This window comes from Cibotium barometz, chromosome 22, assembly GCF_041138505.1.
Source record: "Cibotium barometz isolate CiBa-2024 chromosome 22, ASM4113850v1, whole genome shotgun sequence".
In the NCBI taxonomy this organism is placed as follows: Eukaryota; Viridiplantae; Streptophyta; class Polypodiopsida; order Cyatheales; family Cibotiaceae; genus Cibotium; species Cibotium barometz.
In genome coordinates this window covers 8,712,233-8,720,109 of record NC_141067.1, presented here as the reverse complement: position 1 = coordinate 8,720,109, position 7,877 = coordinate 8,712,233, and positions in this window count along the sequence as shown.

Below are 7,877 nucleotides of genomic sequence, written 5' to 3'. Positions count from 1 at the left end.
ACCCTAGTATTACACTTCCAAAAATCCACCACAAGGTCCACTACCTCTGGACTCAAACAGTCAAACTTGTATTTGTGCGACCACCCCATGCCCATTTTGAAATCTACACCATGGATGTCAACCCGATGTTTCTTCAAACACCGAGCTTAAATGTTAAGAGCCTTTGCAAACTTGCTATCACTTATCTAAATCTCATGGCTATAGTTTGCAATCATGTGTAGTGCAACCCTCTTGGCAACCAACTTATCTTTTCTCTATACTCCTTTTACATTAGAAAAGGAACTCTTCAAGTTATCAACAATTTCACTTTTGATGTCCATGATGGGAAGAGCAGTAGCTTGTATGGCATCTTAGATTTCAGGGTGTTGCAAAACTTTCCTGAGAACTCCAGCTTTCATTCCCGAATCAAGGTTGAGCATAATTTGTTTAAATGTCACACTATTGACAAGCCCAACTGACGTGTTTTCCTTTCAGAGATAGGTGGCTATCATGAGTTCCAGCTTTCATCTGCCTCTTGGACACTTGAATTGCTATTGTGAGAATCTTCATAGTGTGGTGCACTCAAATCTTTGTGATCCATGAAACTTGGTTGTTGTAAACAAAAAGAAAAGTAAAGCAATTTAGATCATGCATCCTGGTTGATTCTATCTTGGTCCATGGACCTAATTTATTAATTTATAATATAAAGCAAGGTAAAGATAATAATGGAGCACTAGATACTTTGGTACCTACATATTATTGAAATTATTGGTGCAATCTTGAAATTACAATGATTAAAGAACAAAATAGACTTTAATACAGAAGGACTAATTGATTAGACTCTAACACAGTAGAGAATTGCAAGTACAACAATTAACAAGAACACCAAGAGAAGTACTTACACATAGGGCTAAAGAACAACTCTCTCTCTCTTCGTGCAAAGTAGAGTAGCAATAATTTAATAAGAAATCTCTCTATCTGTGCAAAGAAAAGGTAGCAGTTACTTCATAAGTAGTATCTACCTGTGCACAGAAGAGTACAAATGCTTTGGTAGGAAGCTAAACTTGTAGTTCTCTAACATGAAGAAAGAGTGGCCATGGACCATAGGAAGATAAGCTTTTGCCTGCAGAGGAGAGGGAACATGATACGTTAAAATAAAAAAAGAGCCAAATCGAGGAAGAGAATTGGGCAATTATTTCTCAACTACCAAACGGTTGTAAGCACGGTGGCTAGCTTACTAAAAATAATTTCAATTAAGAAGCATGAAAATACTACTTTTAGAAGTGTGAAAAGAGCATTTCAAAGGTTAATAGTATTTCAAAGTACCATTAGTACTCAACCTTTCTTTGCCAAAATAGTACTATTTTTTAACACCATTTCATACATCCACCCATATATAGTAAATTACTTGGAGAATAGTGTTCATGTCTAAATGAATTATTTTCATCCCAAGATAAAAATTAAAATTAATAATTAGGGATCACTAAACTATAGTAAAGTTTTAGGCATAATGAAAGCTTTGATTCTACTCGAGCGATAACTAGGTCAAATGAAACAATATTACATTGATTATTTTTAATAAAAGTGCAAATATAAGGGTGAATTTCATTGTAGATCTATACCTTCTAGTCATTAAAATAAATTGGTTTGACTTAATATATGTTGAACATTAAAAATAACATAGAGCACTAAATAATAATAATTTGAATAAAGTTTTTATTTTGGATATAATACCAAGTGAAACTTGGTAAATCTTGGGCATAATTTCAAGACTCGTGTGCACCTAAATGTACATCCACATCCATAAATTCCTATGCATATATAGATGTATACTTTAGCCTATGTATTATCAACCTATGTGTACATCCTTAGTCTAGTCCCAAAAAAATTAATCCAATACTATCAGTCGTTGTGGGATAGATTCATCTATTTATATCCTGCATTTCAAAGGGTTTAAGGATATTTGATACAATCGACACGTGTCAAAATACCTTTTTCAGGCAAGATAAATGTTTAAACCACCATTGCAAATGTACATAGAGATCATTAAATGTACATAGAGATCATTAATGAACACCTCTAACCATTTTTGCAGTGGCAGGTAACCCTTGAATGTTGTGCTCAATTTTTGGAAGGTTGTGGGAGCATTGGTCAATCTAAATAGCATGACCTTATATGAAAAGGTTCCCCATGTGGTGGTGAAAGAAAATTTATGTTGGTCTTTAGGTGCAATGGTGGATACTTGGATGTATCCTAAGAATCCATCCAAAAACCTATAGGCTTCTGCACAAGCCACCCATTTCAAAATGTGTTCTATGTATAGCAATGGGTAGTGATCCATGCGGGTTACTTCATTACCCTTCTTCAAATCAACACACACACAAAGCTTCCCATTTTTCTTGGGTATAATCACAATGGGTGCACCCAATCTGTGTGCTCAATTTTGTAAATAAAATATGTAGCAATGAGTTTATCAATTTCCTCCTTTACAATTGCTGAGTATTTCAAATTTATTTGGTTGGGAAATTACTTTGAATGGCCTTGAACCTTCCATGATAGAGTGATGGTGTGATGTACCACTTCTGGTAGTACTCCCTTCATGCCTTTATAGCTCCAAGCAAAGTAGGGTAAGGTTCGTGGGGTTAATGAAGATTGGTTTGGGGTCCTCATTAGCCTCTGTAATATCCACCTCTTTTAACTCCACCAAGTCCATCATATGAGGTTCCTGTTTGATCACCCTTTCAACATTGTGGCCATAGGTGAACTATGTTTCTCTGATCAACATTGAAGAATTATAAATGGGTTGGAACCTTCTGCGAATCCAGATCCTCGTCATCATTTTCATCGTTTCTTGCCAAAGCTCTTTTTATTTCTCAATCTGCATCAGTCAATTTTCTTTTTTCTTTGCTGACCTTGTGAGCTTAGGAGAGTTTGTCTTTTTCTTATTTCACCCATTGCATGTATGCGGGGCCGGTGGAAAGCTCCTATGGTAGTATACCCAAGACAAATAAACTTTTGTCAAACCATGGCAGAGTTCAATATAGATTATGGCCTCTCCATGGAAGATGCTAATCCGAAACTATTCTCATGGTGGGATCAATTGACTAATGCGGAGTGGTTCAATGTTTTTAGACAGGCCAAGGATCCCTGTCAGTATCGCATCAAATGTAACCATATCCGCAGTGATGTCTACGAGCATCAGATGTTGTTTCATCACAAAGTGTACCAAAATTTTCCTCCCAAAAACATGGATATCACTGCATCATTTGTAAAGGGGTATGTGAAAGAGTTTAGCCCTGTGGTTATTGAGAGTGCATCAACTTCAAATGGGAAGTGTTAGCTGTTTGCACAAGAGAAAGGCTATTATGAGAGCCATTTCAAGAAATGGAGGATGCATAGTGAGGACTTACAAGCACCAAAAGAGCCTAAGTTGTTTGAGGATTTATGTGATGAGGAGTTTGTCACATCTAATCGTACACCTACCATGATGGAAACAGCTACCAAAACTGGGTTGTTTGTTGCAAGATCAAGGTGTCCAGTTTTATCCAATTTATGCTGGACTGGGAAAATGCTTGGAGAGCAATTTTTGGGGGGCAAGGTACTTAAAATGAGATCAAGCAAATAATAGAAAATGCGCTTGCCCTTAAATTAACCCAATATAACTTAAATTAATATAAATTAGTCTAATTAATCAAAAATATGATGAAATGATAAACAAATGATCTTTCCATACTTAGAGTGATCCAATTTATTTTTCCATAGATGCACCATTACAAGTACACTAGTCCCTATAGGTTTTAGATGATTCACATCAAAAATGTAATTTTACTTATTAGATTATTAATATTTACAGGCCTTCTGATAGTCTAGAAGAATTTTGAAAAAGAGATCATTAAAAATCCAACCATTGGATTTACAATTTTTACTAACCACCACATTCTACTAATGTCTCAGTATCTACCCACTCTTTTTGATCTACAAGATTAAGGACTTTAAGTGGTAGCTATTGTGGGTACAAAAAGTGGCGTATATTATAACACTTTAAAGGCCTTGAAATATTTAAAGAAAATAGATAAGTATCTTAAAATTTCCTCGAAAAATCAATTTAAGCTCCATATTATGTGAAGATCTAAGGTACAAAGTGGGATTCTCATATGAGTTTATATGTAAAAGATATTAGCATTTCATGGAATCAGTTCAAATTTGGGGCAGGGTGTATACATTGACTTTGTACCTAAGAAAATGAGGACTTTTGACTATCTAATGCTTAATCAAATTATGCAACTATATTTCCAACTTTGAATATGATGTTCCAACAAAATAACTTGAAACGAAATTCCTTCATTTACTAGGAGAGATTAGCCACTAAAGGTAAACAAATGCCTATTTTTTACTGTACTCTGCCTCATATCCAACTTACTCATTTTTAGAACACTTCAATGGAGAACAACCATGTACACACTCATTCTATTGAAGAGTCTAATCATGAAAGCAATAAGAGAAAGTACCATTTACACATTGATCTAGATAGTTACTATGCACCCATTCAAAAACGCAGAAGTGGTCAACTATTGCTCTCATCAAATGTCAAAGATCATCTGAGTTTGTCGCGGAAGCAACACATAGATCTTTGGTGTGATGGCTCCATCTATCCTATTAACCCCCGTACTACTTCACATCCTACTTTGGTGTGATGGCTCCATTACTGTACTACTTCATATGAGTTTGTCGGGGAAGCAACACATAGATCTTTGGTGTCATGGCTCCATCTATCCTATTAACCCCCCGTACTACTTCACATCCTCTCTTTTCAAATCCCACGACTCTCTTGTGTTTTGTAGGTGATGGCACCAAAGGCTTACTAGGATATTGCAAGTCAATTTCTTATATGCCAAGAAAGAGAGAGATTATTCACAACATTTAAAAACTGAGCTTCTTGGCTTGTCTGCTAAATGCAAGACACAAAAAGTTAGATTGGAAGAACAAGAGTGTCAAATCATCAAACTAAGAAGTGACCTCCGTAAATACAAAGAAAGAGACACAAGCATTGGACCGCGCATATACAGAGAAGAAAGCACAAAAATGTCGAGAATATGAGGCCCGGTTCTAGAGGCCTGAAGAAGAGAATCCAAGCCATAAGGTAATATTGCACTCATTGCATTCCCATTCACATGTCTTTTATATTAGTAGAAAATATTATTTTATTTGCAGGGTTGCTTTGTGATTTACATGTTCTCTATGTTAGTAATGAGTAGTGTTGTATTTGTAGGGTTGTCATGCATCCTGATAAAGAGCATATCAATCCCAATCTTAATCCAGCAAAGCAATTGAAATCATTAGTAACAACAAGAATGGCAAGAGAAATGATAAAGGAAAAGAAGTTCAAGGTGGTTCAACGAGATATAGTGGATGAATTTGTAACCAACAATATAGTTTCGGCTCTACAGATATTCAATCTGCCATGGATTCAAGTGGAGTCAGTCGTAAGGGTTATAGTGCCATCTAGAAGTTAGTGTCATCAGTCCTTGAGGCCATAGCCGAGGTACTTTGGAAAACCATCACAGGAGCAAAGGAGAGCAAGGCACAACGAGATGATTTTACAAGAGGTTCAACGCATGCACCACTTATGGACCCAAAATAGAGCAGATGGAAAGGTGAAGCTACAAAAAGCACCTTGGGTGACAAAAGATGAGCAACGGTGTGTAAAGAAGTGCATTAGTGAGTTTCGTACCCCTATACGATGCATGCATTGCTTGAAGGGAGCATTTACAAAGGACGATGAGCTTAGTGGCTTGAAGAGTCATGATTGGCACAAATTCTTGCAATTCGTGCTTGTATAGCCATCAAGGATTGCCTCAACGATGACATTAGAGCAACAATTTATAAAATTGGTATAGTGGTACGTTAGAAATCAAGGAAAGAGATTAGTAGAGGCACATTGCAAGCAGCACGATTAAACTCCACCGCGCGGCTGTTACAATGGCTGAGAAATACTTTCCAACCAGTATTTTAACCATTCAATTGCACTTGCTAGTTCATGTGGTTGATGAAGTTGCTATGGCTGGGGTTGTCCATAGACGATGGATGTTTTTCTTGGAGAGATTTAAATGAAGACACTTAAAGGATTTGTTCGTCAAGAGCTTGTCCTGAAGGTAGTATGGCAGCGGGATGGCTTGTTCAAGAATCACTTGTATATATAGCTGAATTTCTCAATACCAAACGCAATGGTGAATCAATAAGTGATGAGGAGGAGGAGCTTGCATATGGTTATGATTTCCATGTATGTGAGATAGAGATATCTACATGTTGTCTTTTATGTTATGCTTTCGTGAATTTATACAATAAAAGTACTTATTTATTGTACTTTTGCAGTATCGTAAGTTTGGGGCAATTTGGTCACGCGGACGTCACTTTCGAGTAGAAGGAATAGATAAAAAGAGAACAACATTTGATTGTGGTGTGAAGGCTAATTTAATGCAAGAAAGTCGTTCAAGTGCAAGTGATGGCAATACTGAAGTAGGCATGCTAGATTATTGTGGAACAATCCAAGATATTATCAAGGTTGGATTCAGAAAGTTTGATATGTTCATTTTTGATGTGAAATGGTTCAAGTTGGTAACTCAAGGGACTCAAGTAACTGTACGCAAAGACAAGTGTGGATTTCTTCAAGTAGACCGCACAAAGATATGGACTAACCAAAGGGACATATTTGTGCTACCAGAGCACTTGCTACCAGAGCACTGTGAGCAAATCATCTTTGTGGAAGACCTAACAGATCATAAATGGTTGTTTGTGATCCAAATAAATCCACGTGGAAAATAAATATTTGAAGAGGTAAAAATGGCAGTTGACTATTTACAAGATATTGAGGAACTCCTCCCAAATCATGTGATGATTGAACATACACCACTGTGCTAGCACCTATTGAACAACAAGAAGAACAAGAAGAACAAGAAGAACAAGAAGAAGACATACTAGTTGAGGAAGTAGGTGAGGCTCACACTGGATTAGGATCGGATGAAGGTGTACTCATTGAGCAAATACATCTTGAACGAGAAACAGGCATTATAGATAATCCAAAAGAAGAAGAGATTCAAGTTGAGTATGATCATGATACATCGATAGCTCTCATGCTAGAGCTAGAAGAGGATGACGACATGGATGAATTACCTTCTACTACTACAAGACAACTGGTTCCACCAATTAACAACAATGATGGAGTATTTCTAGAAATAGATTTATTTGGAGCCATGGATCTCACTGAGGACGAGCAAGTTGATGATGAACTTTTAATTTTATTATAAAATAGAGCACTTTCTTAAATGCACCTTAGTGATGAGGAGAAGGAGCTAGCATTTTTCCTCCTTCAGAGAGCGTGATGGAAGTTATACCCTCCTCTCTCCCTTGTCTCCCCCTCTCTTTCTCTCTCTTTATCCATCTCTTTCTCTTTGATCAGCTCTCTCTCTAGCTCTCTCTCTCTCTCTCTCTCTCACACACACACACACACACACACTCTCTCTCATAGACACATATGCTTGCAAAGAGGTAGAAAGAGAAGGCTAAAACACACCCCACGATGGGAACTAGCAAATATTATACATAAATTCATTTAAAAAAAAAATTTGATTGTTATTTCGATGACTTTTTCCACGCTTATTTCGACGCATTTTTTCACGCATATTTCCACGTCTATTTTGACGCACATATTGACGACACGACTAGGCGTGAAAATTAAGCGTCGAAAAACAATGATTCTCTTGTAGTGACTGTAGCCTTTAACTGTGATTTTTCAACATCAAATACCACCACTAGTTACTAGTTGTGGGTACCAAAAAATGATTGTAATTGCATTAAGACATGAAGAAAATGCTTGTTCTAAATTGGCATTTCCTGGTTAG